At 44.4% G+C, this 22,782-nt stretch overlaps 1 long non-coding RNA gene across 1 annotated transcript; it reads right to left on the bottom strand.

Moving 5' to 3' along the window:
* Positions 1-6,289: 6,289 nt before the first annotated feature.
* Positions 6,290-8,423, bottom strand: LOC103638732 (uncharacterized). The gene is made up of 2 exons (XR_558993.3): positions 7,813-8,423; positions 6,290-6,598 (listed from the first exon to the last, which is right to left on the bottom strand). It is a non-coding gene; the product is annotated as an uncharacterized lncRNA (long non-coding RNA).
* Positions 8,424-22,782: the final 14,359 nt, after the last annotated feature.

Below are 22,782 nucleotides of genomic sequence, written 5' to 3'. Positions count from 1 at the left end.
AAATAATTATTGGTTTCATTCCAAGCAACCTTTGCACTTACCTTATGCAAACTAGTTCAATTCTGCACTTCTATATTTGCCTTGGTTTGTGTTGGCATCAATCACCAAAAAGGGGGAGATTGAAAGGGAAATAGGCTTACACCTTTTCCTAATTGATTTTGGTGGTTGAATTGCCCAACACAAATAATTGGACTAACTAGTTTGCTATAGATTATGAGTTCTACAGGTGCCAAAGGTTCACAACAAACCAATAAAAAGACCAAGAAAGGGTTCAAATAAAAAGAGCAAATGACTACCGAAGTGTGCCCTGGTCTGGCGCACCGGACAGTGTCCGGTGCACCACCGGACAGTGTCCGGTGCACCAGGGAATTCCAATCTGAACTTGCCACCTTCGGGAATTCTGGGAGCTGCTCCGCTATAATTCACCGGACTGTCCGGTGCGCCAGCGGAGTAACGGCTACACAGCGCCAACGGTCGTATGCAAGAACAATAAATGCGCTACAGTGCACACCTGCGCGCGCAGAAGTCAGGACAGGCGCCAGAAGGCGCACCGGACAGTGAACCGTGACTGTCCGGTGCACCACCGGACTGTCCGGTGGCCCATAAGTCAGAAGCTCCAACGGTCAGAACCCAACGGCCGGGTGACGTGGCTGGCGCACCGGACAGTGTCTAGTGGCGCACCGGACAGTGTCTGGTGGCGCACCGGACTGTCCGGTGCGCCATGCGACAGCAGCCTCCACCAACGGCTCCTTTGGTGGTTGGGGCTATAAATACCCCCAACCACCCACCATTCATTGCATCCAAGTTTTCAGCCTTCACACCTTATACAAGAGCTATAGCATTCAATACAAGACACAAACAAAGAGATCAAATCCTCTCCCGAGTCCGGAATCACTCCAACCAAATTAGTGACTAGAGAGAGAGAGAGAGAGACATTTGTGTTCATTTGAGCTCTTGCGCTTGGATTGCTTTTCTTCTTCCTCTATTCTTGTGTTCAACTCACTTGTAATCAAAACAAGAGACACCAAGTTGTGGTGGTCCTTGTAGTGGACTTAGTGTCCCATTTGATTGAAGAGAAAGGCTCACTCGGTCTAGGTGACCGTTTGAGAGAGGGAAAGGGTTGAAAGAGACCCGGTCTTTGTGACCACCTCAACAGGGAGTAGGTTTGCAAGAACCGAACCTCGGTAAAACAAATCACCGTGTCATCCGCTCTTATTTGCTTGTGATTTATTTTCGCCCTCTCCCTCTCTTTCGGACTCGTTTATATTTCTAACGCTAACCCCGGCTTGTAGTGTGTGCTTAAGTATATAAAATTCAGATTTGCCTATTCACCCCCCCTCTAGGCGACTTTCAGTGTGCTTCTGTGAAAATGAGTATAGAGGAGGCTGCGAAGAAGACAGGAATTGATGGTAGTGGTTCAGGAGGGATCACAAAGAGTGAGATGATGAGTGAAATGAGAAGTATGATCCAAGAGCTCATGGGGTTAGGGTTGATTGGTGCTAAGGCCAATACAGGTACATCTGAGTTGAAGTTGGAACTTGTGCCTAATGATGTGAAGTTAGAAGGTAGTAAGAATTATCTAAGCTGGTCCAGAAGAGTGCATGTACTCCTAGGAGGCAAGGGAGTGGAGCATTATTTTGAGGAGACATGTGTTGAGCCGATTGATAAGCTCAGCGCAGAATGGAGAATCTGGCATGCGACAAACTCTATGATAGTTGCATGGTTATTGGCATCCATGTCTCCCACTGTTAGCAAGAGGGTGGAAGCCATGCGTACTGCATCACAGATCTGGAAGACCTTGAGTAATATATACTCTCGAAAGGGGAATGTGATGGTGATGATGGAAATACAGAGCAAGGTAGATGCAGTAAAGCAGATGGGGAGACTAGTGGAACAATATGCTAGTGAGCTCCATCACTTATGGGGAGAGCTGGATCATTATGCTCCTCTCCAAATGGTTTGCCCACAGGATGCACAAATGGTTCATAAGTGGGTAGAGGATAGGAGGGTGACCCACTTTCTAAAGAATCTGGATTCTGAGTTTGAGAGCAGGAGAGCGGCCTTTTGTCACCAGGAGAGTATTCCTACCACGGATGAGGTTGTGTCTGCCATGATAGATGAAGAGAGCAGACTTCGAGTGATGAGTAGTGGTAATCATGTGAAGCCAGCATACGTTGCAATTGAGGATAGAAAATGCTATAATTGTGGGGAAAGGGGACACCTGAGTTACGATTGTCCCAACCCTAGAGGAAATGGTGGCACGGGAGGATCTCGTGGAGGACGAGGCGGTACTCGTGGTCGTGGGAGCTATGGAAGAGGTCGCAGAGGTCGTGGTAGAGGCCGTGGTGGCTCCAAGGCCAACATAGCTACCACTGAAGAGAGTCTCACTGTTACTCTGTCTGGGGAACAAGTTAAGCAATGGGAGCAGTGGCAGAAGGGAAAGTCTTCTGAGTGCCTCACTTCACCTGATGGGCAAGCCACCAACTCCTTCGGTAACTTTGCCAACTACGCCCACATGGGCGAAGGTACTCAGGCACAAGCTTTTGCATCCTCATGTAGGCATCACATATATTGGGTCATAGATTCAGGAGCATCAAAGCATGTGACTGGCATGTCCACCCCTTTCAAAACATACATTCCTTATACACATTCTGAGTCAGTTCAAATTGTTGATGGTACATCTCAACAAATCTGTGGTATAGGATCTATTGAGTGTACACCATCTCTTAGCTTGTCATCAGTTCTGCATGTTCCATCTTTCCAGTCAATCTCCTTTCTGTAAGTTCAATCATTGACCAATTCAAGTGCACAATAATATTTGATGATAATTCTTGTGTCTTTCAGGAGAAGAGTACTGGGAGAAAGATTGGGACTGGAGTCAGGCATAATGGGTTGTGGTTCATCAGTCATGAGGAGTCAGCATTGAAAGCAACTGTTGAGGGGGATGTCAAGGAGATTCTACTACATCATCGTCGGTTAGGACATATATCTTTTGAGAACTTAAGTCGGTTGTATCCCATGATGTTTAAGGGAGTGGACAAAAGTAGACTTGTATGTGATGCATGTGAACTTGGCAAACATACTAGATCTACCTACCCTAGTGTTGGTCTTCGTAGTTGTGAACCGTTTATTCTAATACATTCAGATGTTTGGGGTCCTTGTTTAGTCACTTCTGTGAATGGTGCAAAGTGGTACGTTACTTTTATTGATTGTTACACTCGTATGACTTGGATCTATAAACGTAAGCATAAAAACGAGGTGTTAAAGTGCTTTCAAGACTCATAAATTGGTTGCAAATCAGTTTGATGCAAGAATTCGGGTTATCAGGACTGACAATGGAACATAGTATGTGAATAATGAATTTAGATCATATCTGCCAGATCAAGGAATCATTCACCAAACAACTTGTCCTGGAACTCCACCTCATAATGGTGTAGCAGAGAGGAAAAATCGTCATTTGTTGGAAGTAGCAAGATCTCTCATGTTTCAGATGAATGTGCCTAAGTATCTGTGGAGTGAGGCAGTAATGACGGCCACATACCTCATCAACCGGATGCCCTCAAGAATACTTAATATGAAATCACCTGCAGAACTTCTATTGGGAAAGTGTGACTTTCGTGTTCCACCCAAGGTCTTTGGTTGTGTCTGTTTTGTAAAAGATCATCGACCTATGGTGAGTAAGTTGGATCCTCAAGCAGTCAAGTGCATTTTTGTGGGTTATTCATCTACTCAGAAAGGATACAAGTGTTGGGACCCTATTGGTAAGAGATTGTTAGTGAGTATGGATGTAACATTTCGTGAGGAAGACCCATACTATAGAAAGAAAGTTGATTCATATCAAATCCTGGAGGACTTCTCTCCGGTCGATGGAGGAGACCGTCGAGAGGGGGAGGATGACAGTGGTCGAGGTAGTGATGAGGCTAGTGGAGCTTTAGGAGGGGTGATTGTTGGAGGTATGATTCCACCAGAAGTGGAGAAAGGGATAACTACGCAGATATTGAGTGATGATGAAAGTAGTGGGGATCATGGTGATCCAACTATTAATATTCAGGAGGAGACAGAGGATGATGAGGCAGTGATTGTTGGGTCAATCCCATGTCCTACTGCAGGGAAGTTGAATGAGAAACAGGGGGAGCAACATGATTGTTCCATTGGGGCAAAGATGGATGACAAACAGGGGGAGCAACCGATCGTATACTATCAAAAGCAGACAAAGAAGCAGGGGGAGCAACCACAACCTAGATGTGTTGAAGCTCCAGTCCCATATCTCTCTTCAGACTCCTCTCCAGACCCAGCTTGTAATGTCTCTCCAATCCATATTTCTCCCATTCCTGAACATGAAGAATTACATCTTGCACAAAGAAGAGTTCCTAGAGTAAATGCTGGGAAACCTCCTTCTTGTTATTATTATGAACATGACATTGCTAAGTATGTCTCATACTCTAGTGTCTCTCCTGCATATAGAACTTTCATTACATCTCTACAAACAATATCTATTCCGAAGGATTGGAGGTGTGCCAAACATGATCCAAAGTGGAAGGATGCCATGAAGGAAGAGCTGCTTGCCCTTCAGAAGAACAAGACATGGGAACTTGTTCACCTCCCAGAAGGAAATAAGGCGGTGGGGTGCAAGTGGGTCTTCACAGTAAAGCAGACTCCTGAAGGAAAGATTGACAGGTACAAAGCAAGACTGGTGGCAAAGGGATATAGTCATACATATGGGATCAATTATGATGAGACCTTTGCACCTGTGGCAAAAATGGGCACGGTGAGGACCTTAATCTGATGTGCGGCCAACTTTGGTTGGCCTCTTCATCAGCTGGATGTGAAGAATGCATTTCTCCATGGTGATCTGAAGGAAGAGGTCTATATGGAAATTCCACCTGGATTTGCAAATAAACAGACTATTGGGAAAGTGTGCAGACTTAAGAAGTCGCTCTATGGCCTAAAGCAGTCACCACGTGCATGGTTTGATAGATTCAGGCGAGTTGTGTGTGATATGGGCTATCATCAATGCAATGGAGACCACACGGTCTTCTACAAACATTAGGACTCTTGTATCACTATTCTAGCGGTTTATGTTGATGATATAGTGATCACTAGAGATGATGCGAAGGAGATCAAGAAACTGAAGGAACGGCTAAGTAGAGCCTTTGAGGTAAAGGACCTTGGACCACTCCGATACTTCCTTGGGATTGAGATAGCTAGATCATCTCAGGGAATTATTCTCTCCCAAAGAAAGTATGTCCTCGACCTTTTGTCAGAGACAGGAATGCTTGGGTGTCGCCCATGTGGCTCACCCATCGATAGGAATCACCAAACTTGTGCTGAGTCAGGTGACCCTATAGATCGGGAAAGATATCAGAGGGTAGTTGGTCGTTTGATATATCTTTGCCATACAAGACCGAACATTGCTTATGCAGTAAGTGTGGTGAGTAGGTATATGCATGATCCTAGAACTGGCCATATGAAGATAGTTTATCAAATCCTGAGATACCTAAAGGGAACCCCTAGCAAGGGATTGTGGTTTAGACCAAATCAACATATGAATTTGGAGGGGTATTGTGATGCAGACTGGGAAAGCAGTAGGGATGATCGGAGATCCACTTCTGGATATTGTGTATTTGTGGGAGGTAATTTGGTTTCATGGAGAAGCAAGAAGCAAGCTGTGGTATCTCGGTCCACTCCAGAGGCTGAACATAGAGCAATGGCTCTAGTAGTGTGTGAAATGATATGGTTGAAGGGTCTCTTGAAGGAGCTTCAAGTGTTGAAGAATGAGACGATGTTGCTCCATTGTGACAATGTGGCAGCAATCAACATAGCAAATAATCCAGTTCAGTTTGATCACATGAAGCATGTGGAGATTGATAAGTTCTTTATCAAAGAGAAGATTGATAGTGGGGCTTTGAAGTTGAAGTATGTCAAATCTCGTAATCAAGTAGTGGATAGTCTCACAAAAGGTTTAGGTCCTAAGGATAATGAGTTGGCATGTAACAAGATGGGAATGTTAAATATATTTAGCCCATCTTGAGGGGGAGTGTTGGTGTAATTATAAACAAGTGTAAGGGTCTATCTGTAAAGTGATGTAGTATAATGGAAGTGTGAGGTGCTGTGTGAGGGTAACACACACCAAAATCAACATAGGTTCATCCCACCTTGAAGTTCTGTTTGTATTGATGGGTAGCATGACATATTAGAACCAAGGTAATATGATATTGCAAAACTATAACCATCTTGAATACCATGTAGAGCATCGGTGTTTGCCCGAGGGTTCATCAAACCATCCATGCTAGAATATACCATTTCACCTTTGATTGACAACAGATTGTATTAGTACACAAAAATGAATCAGTTTTAACATATGTTGCCAGATGTCTCAGGGGATAAAAAAGCATGTCCAGTAAATAATGACAGTTAACAAATGCACAGACTAACAAGGGCAGATATGGGCCTGAGCAGCAGTTTAAACATGGGCCTGAGCAGACTAACAAATGCATAGACTAACTTGGGCATGAGCAACAGTTTCAAGGACAGCGCAGAAGATATTCTCTGGGGATATATGTTGTTCAATGCTTTGACGAGCTTCATGGAGATCAATCTGGCCATGGAATAAAAAATGTGAGCTACCATCAATAGAACAGACTTGATAGACCTAACTCAAATTTACACAGGAAGATTTAAAGAAGCATATAATAATTGCCATGAACCAATAATAATTAGATTAGATTGAAAGACACCAATCCATCCTCAACACTACTATGATATATTTTCTATAATAAAAATGCATGCTAGCTAGAAATTTGTAACAAGTCTAATCAATGTTCTTAAGGATAAAAATTACTTGTCACTATAGCCCAAAGCCCCAAATTAATTCGCCCTTGAATTAATTTAGGGCTTTGGGCTATAGTCCCTGCTTACATTTTGAAGAGATTTAATTATACCTTAGACACCCTAGAAATCAAACACCCTCGAATTAATTTGGTAATTTAGGGACTAAAATGGAGGGATTGAAAATTAGTCCCTAGAAACCAAACACCACCTTCATGTTCCAGTAGCTATGAACATGTTTCATTTTTCCTTGAATGAAGATAAATGTGAAAATGCATACCATGCTATTGACTTTTTGACATAATGGCAGATTTGCTTTGAATCAACATGAAGTATAAACATGGCAGATTTGGGTACCAGCACAGATCTCGTTTGATTTCTCACTCAGCAAGGGGTCATCAAAGAACAAAGCACATTAATCCCAACAAGTTGAGGTAATTCTCCAATTGAACCAATTAATAAATAAAAGAACAGCAAAACCTGTATCATCCCTATTGGTAGCCGCTTGGACCGCCGCCGAACAAGACATGAAAGATGTAATTTTCTATATAGTTGTTTTGCCATAAAACAAATATTCAGTTTGACCATTAGATAATCTGTAGTTTGGGCATTCAGTTATATATTTAGCAGACTTTTATCATTCATCAAGTCGTCATGAAACCAAGAATGATCCAAAAATTGAGACAACTTTCATTTGAAAAATTCTAACAAACTGAAACAATGAACCACCGCCAAACTCACCATTCCGAATCTGCTCTAGCAGAGATGAATGAGAACGTACCAAAATAGCAGAACCCATCTCCCACAGCCAATGTGTCAGTGCAATCGTGCTTAAGGTATAATCAAATCTCTTCAAAATGTAAGCAGCTTCCTATCCCTTATTCCCCCACCCAACGCATGGAATAATTCAATTCAAAGCAAACAACCATTGCATCCTAAATTAGCACCATCATTGATCTCGCGATTGACAGCCTCGAGTAGCACCTGGATCATCTGAAAGGTGCGGGTGAGGGAGGACTACACCTCGTCGACGCGAGCCGGGGGGCAGTGCTAGGCGAGGTCCCCGAGATAGAGCAGTACATCGAGGAGAGTCGTGTTCTTGGCGGCAATGCTGAGCATGGTCTGCCACAATGGACCGGGGGGCGAGGACGACCTCACATGTTGATTCACGCGAGTGGGATGGGGGAGGAAGGAGGCTCCTTGGCCGGGGGCATTGACATCGCGTTAGGTGAGGGCGGAGGGTGGCGGGGACATCGCGGGAGGACAGAGGTGAGGGTGCGGGCATGGACTCACGGGGTTTGTAGCTCCACCTAGAGCATGAGGGGGACGTGCTCGTCGTCACCACTGAGCTACTGTGCAGCGTCGTCGGGGATCACGGGATTCGTAGCTCCACTTAGGGCTCTGTGGCGGAGCACAGCAATAGAAGCAAGGTGAGGTGGTGGGAATGGGCGTGGGAGCCCAATAGGCGGTCGAGGTGGAAGCACTGTGGGATTGGGACGCAACTTCCTCTATTTGCTGGCGGAGCGGATTGACGAGGACGGGGCGGGGGCTGCGGGCGCGGGGAGGACGCCGCAAATGTCGTCGCGGTGGCGGGGGCTGCGGGCGCGGGGAGGGAACACGCGGGCGGGGGCGAGGGCAGGCTGGGGCAGGCGGGGGCATGGTGTAGCCCTATGGACGCCCAGGTTACATGCTTATAAAGTATATGTATATATATATATATGATGCTATTGGGAGCCTTGGGCTTCCATAGCATAGATGAAGCCCCATTCAGCCACGCCTGACCACCAGTCCACCTCCCGCATGCATCCATTCCTTGCATGCTCGCAGTTTGTTTCTATTTGCATGCACGAGAAATTAAGTAGTGTATCCGTTAACTGTTGCATGCATGAAAACAAAAAAAATCTGATTTGAATGCTTTATTCCCTACATAAATATAGGATCTCTATAACAGTCATGTAACTAGACTCATTAGAAACATTTTATGAAATATACTGTTACTAACTATGCTACATAGTGTAGGTATTTATGCAATATGATACACTGCGTAAAAATCAGTTTCATGCTGCATGTGTATAAATCTAGGATGATAATAATGTGTGTTGAGAGGAAATTGATTGATATGCATGGAAATAAAAAAATCTGATTTTAATGTTTTATTTTATCCATAAAATAGGATTTCTACTACAACAATGCAGTTAAGCTCGTTGAAACCAGTTTATGACATATACTGATACTAATTATGCTACACCATGTAGATATTTATGCAGTGTGGTACATCGCGTAAAAAATCTGTTTCCTGCTGCTTCCACACAAATTTAGGATGATAAGAATGTAGGTTGAAAGAAAATAGATTGGCATGCATGGAAACAAAAAATCTGATTTAAATGCTTTATTTCGTCCATAAAAGTAGGATCTTGACAACAACCATGCAGGTAGGATCGTTGGAACCAGTTTATGACATATACTGACATTAATTATGCTACACGGTATATATATTTATACACTGCGGTATAACACGAAAAAATATGTTTTCTGTTGCATGCGCATAAATTTAAGATGACAAGAATGTGCGTTGAAAAGAAATGAATTGGCAAGCATGGAAACAAAAAAATCTGATTTAAATGCTTAATTTTTCTCCATAAATATAGGATCTCTCCAACAATCATGCATCTAAGCTCGTTAGAACCAGTTTATGATATACACTGAGATTAATTATGCTACACGTCGAAGGTATTTATGCAATGCGGTACACTGTGTATAAAATCTGTTTACTTTTGTATGCGCACAAATTTAGGATGACAAAAAATGTGAGTTAAAAGGAAATTTGATTGACATGCATGGAAACAAAAATCTGATTTTCAATGTTTTATTTCGTCCATAAATATAGGATCTCTCCAATAGCCATGCAGTTAGTCTCGTTAGAACCAGTTTATGATATATACTGATACTAATTATGCTACATATTGAAGGTATTTATGCATTGCAGTACACTACACAAAAATCAACAAACGTTTACATAAAATGTGAATAGAAATATCATAAACATATAAAAGATGAAATGAGAGCCATGAACTGACAATGTATCATAAAACCTATTGACGTTGGCATAAATATGTATATAAAATAGCATAAAAAGAGGGTCATCAGCCCACCACCACTCGCCGCCTTGGGAAGTCCGTTGTCGTCACTCGCGCCTACGGAAGGCCGACGTCATCGCGGGAGGGGGGACGCCTGCGGGCGCCACTCTGGGGCGCGCGCATCTGAGGAGCCGACGTCGTGCACGCTGTAAGGAAAATGGACCCGGGCCATTTGGCTAATTGAGTTTTGGTGTTTGATGTTCAACACAATCCGTGAACTAATAAGTTTTCTAGTGTTTGTGTTTGTAGTTCACAGGATGCAAGATTAACGTGGACTAAGGAATTGAGGAAAACAACACCTCAAAAAAAGATATTAAAGAGATCCAAGAAAAGTCCAAGTGTGCTGCCTGCGGACTGTCTGTGCGTGAAGCACCGGACTGTCCGGTAGCACACCGGACTGTTCGGTGCCCACACGCCGGACTGTCCGGTGCACCAGGGAACAGCAGCCCAACGGCTAGTTCCAGGTGGCACCCGGAGAGAAGACCACCGGACTGTCTGGTGTGAGGATCGGACTGTCCGGTGTGGAAAGCCTACGGCGCCAACGGTCACCAGCTCTGATAGGGCAACGGCTAGGCGCACCGGACAGGCTACAATGCGCTGTCCGGTGCACCACCGGACTGTCCGGTGTGACACAGAAAGCAGCAGCTTTTCTCCAACGGCTCTATTTGTGTTGGGAGCTATAAATACACCCCCAACCGGCCATTTCCAGGTGTGAGAGCCCAAGCAACATACCAAGACATATAGTGCATATTTCCAAGAGCTCAAACACCCAAGTGCTTAATAGAATCACTCGGTGATTAGCGTAGGTGCTTTGCGAAGTGCTTAGGTTAGTTAGACCACTTTAGCGCTTGCTCTAGGTGAACCCTAGTTAGTTGAGTGAGTTTTGTAAAACCACACAACCCCTCGGCTCTTGCGTGAGCCATTGTAATTGTACCGAGTGAGGCGAGAGTCTTGCGAGACCGTGACAACCGCGTTTGTGTCACGGCCACCACCGTGTACCGGAGGGAACGAGGCTTGTGGCGTTTCGGCCGAAAGCTCGATAGTGGAGACGGAGGGGACGTCCGAGAGGAGCTAGAAGCGGAGCACCACTTGCGCGTGGAGAAGGCCCACGGCTCTCTACGGAGTTACTCGACCGAGGTGCTTGGCTCTCGCGTGGGCTTCCCTTTGCGTAGGGGCACCAACGAGGATTAGTCAGGACCTTGCGCGGTTCCGGATACCTCGGTAAAAATACCGGCGTCATCCACGATAGTTTGCTTCTCTACTTTGCTCTTTAAGTTTCCGCATTTATATTAAGCATTTAAGTTTCAATCTTGTATTCATACTTATTTAGTGTAGATTGAAACTTAGCCTTTGCGGTAGAGATAGCAACACTTAGACAAAACCTAGTTTGCACATTCTAGTTTGATTACTTGCATAGATTTTTTCTCTAGGGATTTAATTATGGCCTAGAAGAAGAAAGTTTTAGAAGTCCTATATCACCCCCCCTCTTAGGCGTCACCCGTTTCCTACAAGTGGTATCAGAGCCTGGTTTGGCTCATTTGAAACGCTTTAGCTTCACCGCTAAAAGAGCCGACGCTTTTTAGAGGAAGGGATGGATACCCATAGGCCACCACACTTCGACGGCACTAACTTTCCTTATTATAGTGCTAGAATGGCTTCTTACCTAGAGGCTATTGATCTAGGTGTTTGGAGAGTCACTCGTGACGGGATGAAACCCCCCAAGAATCCCGAGAAACCCACTGCGAGTGAGGAAAAAGAAATTCATTTAAATGCTAGAGCCAAAAATTGCATGTATGAATCTCTTAGCATGGATATTTTTAATCAAGTATTTACCTTGAAAACTGCTAATGAGATTTGGCTAAAATTGCATGAGCTCCATGACAGCACATCAAATGTCCGTGAGCAAAAACATTGCCTAGTCTTAAATGAGTATAATACTTTTGCTATGAGAGATGATGAGCTTGTTAGAGACATGTATTCTCGTTTAAATCTAATCATCAATGAGCTCAACTCTATTGGCATAAATAAGCTAGGTGATGCAGACATTATGAGGAAGATTATCTCCGTGCTACCACAACGAAGATATGGGAGCATCATCACCATCCTTCACAACATGGAGGACTTGAGTAACATGACCCCGACCATTGTGATTGGGAAAATCACGGCTTTTGAGATGTCGCGAAAAATGTGTCGGGGAGAGGAGCCAACTTCCTCAAGGCCATATGCTTTTGCATGTGATGAAAGGAAGGGCAAAAAGAAGGCTCCCACTCCAAGTTCCTCAAGTGAAGAAGAGGAAGAAGAAGAAAGTGATGATGATGAAGATAATCAACCATGCACATCATCCTCCGAGGACGAAGAAACAATCCGACGCGTCGGAAAGGTAATGGGGATGATTCGCAAGATTAATCTAATGGGTGTGCCCCTGCAGGTCGAAGATCTTCTCTTTAACATTGACAGGAAAAAGCAAAGAAAGAGAGGTTGCTTCGCATGTGGGGAGAAGGGCCACTTCAGGGATAACTGTCCAACTATGGTCGAACCCAAAAAGGAGAGGAGCAAAGGCAAGGCGCTAACAAGTGTTAGAACTTGGGATGATTCTTCAAGTGAAGATGAACCTCCAAGGACGCGCAGCCATTGGTCCTCATCACGCTCATCACGGTCATCACACAAATGCCTTATGGCAAGAGGTAAAATGAGCATTCCATCCTCTAGTGATGATAGTAGTAGTGATGATGATGGTGAGGGAAAGCCCTCCGTAGATGAACTTGCGGAAGCCGTTAAATTTTTCCAGGATGTTTGCACTAAGCAAAAAGCTCAACTTAAAACTTTGAAAAATAAGTTGATTAGCTCCCAAAATGATTACAAAGGATTGCTAGAAAAATTTGAAACTTTTGCAAACCTAAATTGTGAGTTGTCAACTAAAATTGAGCTATTAGAGTCTAGTGCTCCATCCACTGCTACTGATGATGGCCTTATCAAAAGGAATGAAAAACTTAAGGCTAAGTTAGCTAGCTCCCAAGATACCATTGAAAATTTGCTAGAGAAAATGGAAATTCTTAGCATACACAATAATGAGCTAACTACTAAGCTAGAAAACATTGGTAGCACCCCAGCAACATCTTTAGTTGAAATACCTAAAATTATTAAGAAAGATGCTTCTACTTCTTGCTTTGATTTAATTGATAATTCTAACCCCTGCAACCAAGTTCTTGTTGAGAATATTGTTGTAGAAACATGTTCGGACGAGGTTGCAAAGGAAAATGAACAATTAAGGCAAGAAGTGGCTCGCCTTGGCAGGGCTTTGTATGACAAGAAAGGCAAAGCCAAACAAATCCGACCTCTATACGATAACACCACTGCGGGAGTGAACAAGCCTATGGAGGGAGAAACTGTGATTTGCAGGCTATGCCACATGGAAGACCATAAGTCTTTCCAATGCAAGGCGATGATCGGGGATAAACAAAGGCAAAAGCTCAAGCAAAAGCCATCAAGCAAAATCTCCAACACCTACATCAAAAAGGTGGACAAAAAGGCTGCTACACCATATTTGATCAAGAAGAAAAAGAATGGAAAGGTGATAGCAATCAAGGCCAACAAGCAAGTCAACAAAGGAAAGGGGGCCAAACGCATCTGGGTGCCAAAGGAAATAATTTCAACCATGAAAAGCACCAAGAAGGTTTGGATCCCGAAAGGGAAGTGAGTGGACCAAAGGTCAAACGGGAAATTTGGTGACTTGGCAAAGTTGGGATGTATATCATGGGATTCATCACATTGGATCAAGTTTATTTGCCAAGTGGGTTAGTGCAAATTTTGGACCCAAATTTCCCACCCATGACTAAGGTAACTAGATTTATTGCATTCCTTTTTTTATATGAGTATCTATCTGTTATGTATCTAGTGTTACCTTTCATGCCTAGTATTACATTTTGTACTTACTTTAGCTTAAATACATGCATACTAGGAAAATCACATGGTAGGTCTGCTTGTTTTAAATTCATACACTTAAGCAAGCCTACATGATTTAAAATGTTCATTTGAGCACGGCACATAGCTCCTTTATCACCCCATAATAAATGATGCATCAATTGATATTACAAGTGGTAAAATACTCACATCCTACAATGTGTATCATTTAATTTATATGTGCCAAAGTTCGGATTATAGATAATTTGCCCCTCTTGATATCAAATCAAAGTGCACGTCTCCTGCAAGTATTCAAAACTTGTACGCACACCTTCAGGGGGAGGTTACTCTATAATCTAATACTTTGAGACTAACACCTTTTCAAGTCTATTTCATGTGATAGTCTCATTGTAAGGAAAATGAAGTCCCCGGAGAAAGACAACAATCTTCCACTGCAAAATCTCCAAGAACTCTCATGTCTCTCAAGCTCGCCATTGAATTTCAATCGGTATCTTTTGAGACTACATCTAGCATCATTTACATTTCTTCTCCAATATTTGATTAGACTATATTTCATATCATATACTTCCATGTTGCTAAAAATGCATAAGTGGTTAACTCATATTCTGTTACCTATGCATAAAGGAAGCTAGTCTTTTCAAATCATGTTTTTCACCTCTATTTCTCACATGCTTTTTCCTAAGTAGAAGATCTCTGTCAGGGGGAGTTTTTCTTCGTCTCTAAAGGGGGAGAAAATTCTTTCTAAAGGAGAACACTCATTTAGGGGGAGCAATCATCTGAGGGCAATTTTTTACTTCCTACATGCTTTTAATGTCTTCCTTTTCGGTGGTTGATGCCAAAGGGGGAGAAGTTTAGGGACCAAAGCAATGAAAACTATATCAAACACCAAACACCTCCAATTTAAAATTTTAATGGTTTTTAAGTGGTTTTGGTTATTTGGTCCAAGAATAGGAAATAAGTGAATTATGGAGTTAGGGGGAGGCTTAAGTCCATAATATCACATTGTGGGGACATACACGCATCCTAGCAAGTAGATTGCTTATTGTCATTCAAATAATTGTGTTATTTGCTTGCTTTGGTTGTGTTGTCATCAATCACCAAAAAGGGGGAGATTGTAAGGAAAATGGACCCCGGGCCATTTGGCTAATTGAGTTTTGGTGTTTAATGTTCAACACAATCCGTGAACTAATAAGTTTTCTAGTGTTTGTGTTTGTAGTTCACAGGATGCAAGATTAACTTGGACTAAGGAATTGAGGAAAACAACACCTCAAAAGAAGACATTAAAGAGATCCAAGAAAAGTCCAAGTGTGCTGCCTTCGGACTGTCTGTGCGTGGAGCACCGGACTGTCCGGTGCACCAGGGAACAGTAGCCCAACGGCTAGTTCCAGGTGGCACCCGGAGAGAAGACCACCGGACTGTCCGGTGTGAGGATCGGACTGTCCGGTGTGGAAAGCCTGCGGCGCCAACGGTCACCTGCTCTGACAGGGCAACGTCTAGGTGCACCGGACAGGCTACAGTGCGCTGTCCGGTGCACCACCGGACTGTCCGGTGTGACACAGAAAGCAGCAGCTTTTCTCCAACGGCTCTATTTGTGTTGGGGGCTATAAATACACCTCCAACCGGCCATTTCCAGGTGTGAGAGCCCAAGCAACATACCAAGACACATAGTGCATATTTCCAAGAGCTCAAACACCCAAGTGCTTAATAGAATCACTCGGTGATTAGCATAGGTGCTTTGCGAAGTGCTTAGGTTAGTTAGACCACTTTAGCGCTTGCTCTAGGTGAACTCTAGTTAGTTGAGTGAGTTTTGTAAAACCACACAACCCCTCGGCTCTTGCGTGAGCCGTTGTAATTGTACCGAGTGGGGCGAGAGTCTTGCGAGACCGTGACAACCGCGTTTGTGTCACGGCCGCCACCGTGTACTGGAGGGAACGAGGCCCGCGACGTTTCGGCCGAAAGCTCAATAGTGGAGACGGTGGGGAGCGTCCGAGAGGAGCCGGAAGCGGAGCACCACTTGAAAGGGAAATGTGCCTTTGGGCCATTTCTAAGTATTTTGGTGATTAAGTGCCAACACAAGTGCTTAAATGTGAATCTATGCCCATGGATGAACAAAGTGCAAATCACAAGTAAAGGTATGTTTCTAAGCCTTAGTACATTGGTTTTGTGTGCTAATATATTTGTCTAAGTGTTAGAAACAGAGAGAATAAGAAAAGGAGAATGTTGGCTGTGTACAGCCAACAGGCTGTTTCGGTCTGGGGCACCGGACTGTCCGGTGGTTCACCGGACAGTGTCCGGTGCGCCAGGCTGCCTCGGGCGAAGAGGCTGCTCTCGGGAATTTGCCGACGGCGTACGGCTAAAATTCACCGGACTGTCCGGTGTGCATCGGACTGTCCGGTGAGCCAACGGTCGGCCGAGCCAACGGTCGGCTGCGGAATCTGCGCGCGACACGTGGTCTGGCCAACGGTCGGAAGGAGGCACCGGACTGTCCGGTGCACACCGGACTGTCCGGTGCACACCGGACTGTCCGGTGCGCCAGATCTGCAACGGTCGGCAACGGTCGGCTGCGCTGTTTAAGGAAATAAATCGGGCACCGGACACTGTCCGGTGTGCACCGGACTGTCCGGTGCACCCGACGACAGAAGGCAAGGATGGCCTTCCAGATTTGCTCTCAACGGCTCCTAGCTGCCTTGGGGCTATAAAAGGGACCCCTAGGCGCATGGAGAAGATACCCAAGCAACCTTAGAGCATTCTTGATCATCCACACTCAGTCCTTGCGCATTCGTTTGTCATTCTCAGTGATTCGAGCTCGTTCTAGTGTGAACTTTGAGATAGTCTTTTGAGCTCGTTTCTTGGCCGTGTGTGTGCGCATTTTGCTGTGGATTTGTGTGTGTTGCTTCCCTCCCTTACTCCGTGCTTCTTTGTGAAACTCAATTGTAAGGGCGAGAGACTCCAAGTTGTGGAGATTCCTCGCAAACGGGAAAAGATCAAAGTAAAGAAGAACACCGTGGTATTCAAGTTGATCATTGGATCACTTGAGAGGAGTTGAGTGCAACTCTCGTCCGTTGGGACGCCACAACGTGGAGTAGGCAAGTTTTGTACTTGGCCGAACCACGGGATAACCACCGTGTCATCTCTGTGATTGATTTCTTGTGGTTATTGTGTCTTGGCTCCTCTCTAGCCACTTGGCAATTATTGTGCTAACGATTAACCAAGTTTTTGTGGCTATAAGTTTAAGTTTTACAGGATCACCTATTCACCCCCCCCTCTAGGTGCTCTCAATTGGTATCAGAGCCGTTCTCTTCAAGAAGGGATTAATCGCCCGAAGAGATGGATCCTAAGGGAAAGGGGATGGTGGTCGACAACAACGAGAAGGAGTCTATCTTCAACGAGCCGAAGAATGACAAGTCTACCGACTTGGGCTCAAGCCACAAGCGCAAAGATGGGAAGAAGAAGAAGACAAGGTGCATCAAGGAGATCGTCTACTACGACAGCGACGAATCCTCTTCTTCCCAAAAGGACAACGACGACAACGACTACAGGAAGACGGTCAATTCGAACTTTTCATTTGATTATTCTCGTATTCCACATAGTTCGAATTCGCATTTGCTTTCCATTCCTCTTGGAAAACCTCCACACTTTGATGGGGAGGACTACGGATTTTGGAGTCACAAAATGCGTAGTCATTTATTCTCTCTCCATCCAAGCATATGGGAGATTGTAGAGAATGGAATGAAATTTGATAGCTCGGATAGCCCTATGTTTATTAATGAACAGATTCATAAAAATGCACAAGCTACTACTGTGTTGCTAGCCTCTTTGTGCAGGGACGAGTACAACAAAGTGAGCGGCTTGGACAACGCCAAGCAGATCTGGGACACCCTCAAGATTTCTCATGAGGGAAATGACGTTACCTTGCTTACCAAAACGGAGTTGGTGGAGGGCGAGCTTGGACGGTTCGCGATGATAAGGGGCGAGGAGCCAACTCAAACATACAACCGGCTCAAGACCCTTATTAACAAAATAAGAAGCTACGGAAGCACGCGATGGACGGACCACGACATCGTCCGACTAATGCTAAGGTCCTTTACCGTTCTTGATCCTCATTTGGTGAATAATATTCGTGAGAATCCCAGGTACACCAAAATGTCGCCCGAAGAAGTCCTAGGAAAATTCGTCAGCGGGCGAATGATGATTAAGGAAGCAAGGTACGTGGACGACGCCTTGAATGGACCGATCAACGAGCCGCAACCTCTTGCTCTCAAAGCAACAAGAAGCAAGGAGGCGCTACCTAGCAAGGTGGCACAAATTGAGGCGGCCGGACTTAATGATGAAGAGATGGCTCTCATCATCAAACGCTTCAAGACGGTGCTGAAGGGTCACAAGGGGCAGCCAAGCAAGACCAAGACAAAGGGGAAGCGCTCATGCTTCAAGTGCGGTAAGATTGGTCATTTTATCGCTAACTGCCCCGATAATGATAGTGACCAGGAACATGGAAACAAGAGGGAAAAGAAGAAGAATTACAAGAAGGCAAAGGGCGAGGCACATATTGGAAAGGAGTGGGATTCGGATTGCTCCTCGTCCGACTCCGACAACGAAGGACTCGCCGCCACCGCCTTCAACAAGTCATCCCTCTTCCCAAACGAGCATCACACTTGCCTTATGGCAAGGGAAAAGAAGGTAATCACTCGTAACGCTAGTACTTATGATTCTTCTAGTGATGAGTCTAGTGATGATGATGACATAGACTACTCTAGCTTGTTCAAGGGTTTGGATAGAACTAAAATAGATAAAATTAATGAGTTGATTGATGCCCTGAATGAGAAGGATAGACTCTTAGAGAAACAAGAGGATTTGTTGTATGAAGAACATGATAAATTTGTAGAGGCACAAAAATCCTATGCTTTAGAAGTTAAAAGAAATGAAATGCTCTCTTTTGAACTATCTACTTGTCATGAAACCATTTCTACTTTGAAAGGTGTCAACAATGATTTAAATGCTAAACTAGAAGTAGCAAATAAATCCAATTCTTGTGTAGAACATGTTGTAATTTGTACTAGGTGTAAAGATTTTGACATTGATGCTTGTAGTGAACACCTAGTTTCAATTTCCAAGCTTAATGATGAATTGGCTAGTCTTAATGCTCAACTTAAGACTAGCAAGAATGATTTCGATAAACTAAAATTTGCGAGGGATGCCTACACAATTGGTAGACACCCCTCAATTAAGGATGGACTTGGCTTCAAGAGAGAAGCTAAGAACTTAACAAGCCATAAGGCTCCCATTCCCGCCAAGGAGAAAGGGAAGACCCCTATGGCTAGTAGTGTGCAAAAGAACCATGCTTTTATGTATCATGATAGGAGACAAACTAGAAATGCTTATAGGAGTTATAATGCTTATGATGATTTTGACTCTCATGCCATGTTTGCTTCTAGTTCTTCCTATATGCATGGTAGAAATATGTCTAGGAGTAATGCTATTCATCATGTGCCTAGAAAGAATGTTATTCATGCTCCTAGGAAAGTAGTGAATGTACCTTCTAAAATTTATTGTGCTTTAAATGCTTCCTTTGCTATTTATAGAAAGGATAGGAAAGTAGTTGCTAGGAAATTAGGGGCAAAATGCAAGGGAGACAAAACTTGCATTTGGGTCCCTAAGGATATTTGTGCTAACCTTGTAGGACCCAACATGAGTTGGGTACCTAAAACCCAAGCCTAAATTTGCCTTGCAGGTTTATGCATCCGGGGGTTCAAGCTGGATTATCGACAGCGGATGCACAAACCATATGACGGGGGAGAAGAAGACGTTCACCTCCTACGTCAAGAATAAGGATTCCCAAGATTCAATTATATTCGGTGATGGGAATCAAGGCAAGGTAAAAGGGTTAGGTAAAATTGCAATCTCAAATGAGCACTCAATTTCTAATGTGTTTTTAGTTGAGTCTCTGGGATATAATTTACTATCTATTAGTCAATTATGCAATATGGGATATAACTGTCTATTTACAAATGTAGATGTGTCTGTCTTTAGAAGAAGTGATGGTTCACTAGCTTTTAAGGGTGTATTAGACGGCAAACTTTATTTAGTTGATTTTGCAAAAGAAGAGGCCGGTCTAGATGCATGCTTAATAGCTAAGACTAGCATGGGCTGGCTGTGGCATCGCCGCTTAGCACATGTGGGGATGAAGAACCTTCACAAGCTTCTAAAGGGAGAACACGTGATAGGTTTGACTAACGTGAAATTCGAAAAGGATAGACCTTGTGCAGCTTGTCAAGCAGGTAAACAAGTGGGAGGAGCGCATCACAGCAAGAATGTGATGACCACTTCAAGACCCCTGGAGTTGCTGCATATGGATCTCTTCGGACCCGTCACCTATCTGAGCATGGGAGGAAGTAAGTATGGTCTAGTTATTGTTGATGACTTTTCCCGCTTCACTTGGGTGTTCTTTTTGCAGGATAAGTCTGAAACCCAAGGGACCCTCAAGCGCTTCCTCAGGAGAGCTCAAAATGAGTTTGAGCTCAAAGTAAAGAAGATAAGGAGCGACAATGGGTCCGAGTTCAAGAACCTTCAAGTGGAGGAGTTCCTTGAAGAGGAAGGGATCAAGCACGAGTTCTCCGCTCCCTACACACCACAGCAAAATGGTGTGGTAGAGAGGAAGAACAGGACGCTCATTGACATGGCAAGGACGATGATAGGAGAGTTCAAGACCCCCGAGTGCTTTTGGACGGAAGCCGTGAACACGGCTTGCCACGCCATCAACAGGGTCTACCTTCATCGCCTCCTCAAGAAGACGTCATATGAGCTACTAACCGGTAACAAACCCAATGTATCTTACTTTCGTGTATTTGGGAGCAAGTGCTACATTCTAGTGAAGAAAGGTAGAAATTCCAAATTTGCTCCCAAAGCTGTAGAAGGGTTTTTGTTAGGTTATGACTCAAATACAAAGGCGTATAGAGTCTTCAACAAATCATCGGGTTTGGTTGAAGTCTCTAGCGACGTTGTATTTGATGAGACTAATGGCTCTCCAAGAGAGCAAGTTGTTTATTATGATGATGTAGATGAAGAAGAAGTTCCGACGGCCGCTATACGAACCATGGCGATTGGAGAAGTGCGGCCACAGGAACAAGATGAACGAGATCAACCTTCTTCCTCAACAACGGTGCATTCCCCAACTCAAGATGATGAACAGGTTCATCAACAGGAGGCGTGTGATCAAGGGGGAGCACAAGATGATTATGTGATGGAGGAAGAAGCGGAACCGGCACCTCCAACCCAAGTTCGAGCGATGATTCAAAGGGATCATCCCGTCGACCAAATTCTGGGTGACATTAGCAAGGGAGTAACTACTCGGTCTCGATTAGTTAATTTTTGTGAACATTACTCCTTTGTCTCTTCTATTGAGCCTTTCAGGGTAGAAGAGGCCTTGCTAGATCCGGACTGGGTGTTGGCCATGCAAGAGGAGCTCAATAACTTCAAGAGGAATGAAGTTTGGACGCTGGTGCCTCGTCCTAAGCAAAATGTTGTGGGAACCAAGTGGGTGTTCCGCAACAAACAAGACGAGCACGGAGTGGTGACGATGAACAAGGCTCGACTTGTGGCAAAAGGTTATGCCCAAGTCGCAGGTTTGGATTTCGAGGAGACTTTTGCTCCTGTGGCTAGGCTAGAATCAATTCGTATCTTGCTAGCATATGCCGCTCATCATTCTTTCAGGTTGTACCAAATGGATGTGAAGAGCGCTTTCCTCAACGGGCCAATCAAGGAGGAGGTGTATGTGGAGCAACCCCCTGGCTTCGAGGATGATCGGTACCCCGACCATGTGTGTAAGCTCTCTAAGGCGCTCTATGGACTTAAGCAAGCCCCAAGAGCATGGTATGAATGCCTCAGAGACTTTCTAATTGTTAATGCTTTCAAGGTTGGGAAAGCCGATCCAACTCTTTTTACAAAGACATGTGATGGTGATTTGTTTGTGTGCCAAATTTATGTCGATGACATAATATTTGGTTCTACTAACCAAAAGTCTTGTGAAGAGTTTAGCAGGGTGATGACGCAGAAATTCGAGATGTCGATGATGGGCGAGTTGAACTACTTCCTTGGGTTCCAAGTGAAGCAACTCAAGGACGGCACCTTCATCTCCCAAACGAAGTACACGCAAGATCTGCTAAAGCGGTTTGGGATGAAGGATGCCAAGCCCGCAAAGACTCCGATGGGAACCGACGGACACACCGACCTCAACAAAGGAGGTAAGTCCGTTGATCAAAAAGCATACCGGTCCATGATAGGTTCTTTGCTTTATTTATGTGCTAGTAGACCGGATATTATGCTTAGCGTATGCATGTGTGCTAGATTTCAATCTGATCCTAAGGAGTGTCACTTAGTGGTGGTGAAGCGAATTCTGAGGTATTTAGTTGCTACGCCTTGCTTCGGGCTCTGGTATCCAAAGGGGTCTACCTTTGACTTGATTGGATACTCAGACTCCGACTATGCTGGATGTAAGGTCGATAGGAAGAGTACATCGGGGACGTGCCAATTCTTAGGAAGGTCCCTGGTGTCATGGAACTCTAAGAAACAAACCTTCGTTGCCCTATCCACCGCTGAGGCCGAGTACGTTGCCGCAGGACAGTGTTGCGCGCAACTACTTTGGATGAGGCAAACCCTCAGGGACTTTGGCTACAATCTGAGCAAAGTCCCACTCCTATGTGATAATGAGAGTGCTATCCGCATGGCCGAAAATCCTGTTGAGCACAGCCGCACAAAGCACATAGACATCTGGCATCACTTTTTGAGAGACCACCAGCAAAAGGGGGATATCGAAGTGTTTCATGTTAGCACCGAGAACCAGCTAGCCGATATCTTTACCAAGCCTCTAGATGAGAAGACCTTTTGCAGGCTGCGTAGTGAG

This window comes from Zea mays, chromosome 9 (genome assembly GCF_902167145.1).
Source record: "Zea mays cultivar B73 chromosome 9, Zm-B73-REFERENCE-NAM-5.0, whole genome shotgun sequence".
Classification (NCBI taxonomy): domain Eukaryota; kingdom Viridiplantae; phylum Streptophyta; class Magnoliopsida; order Poales; family Poaceae; genus Zea; species Zea mays.
This window is presented reverse-complemented; position numbering and strand designations above follow the sequence as displayed.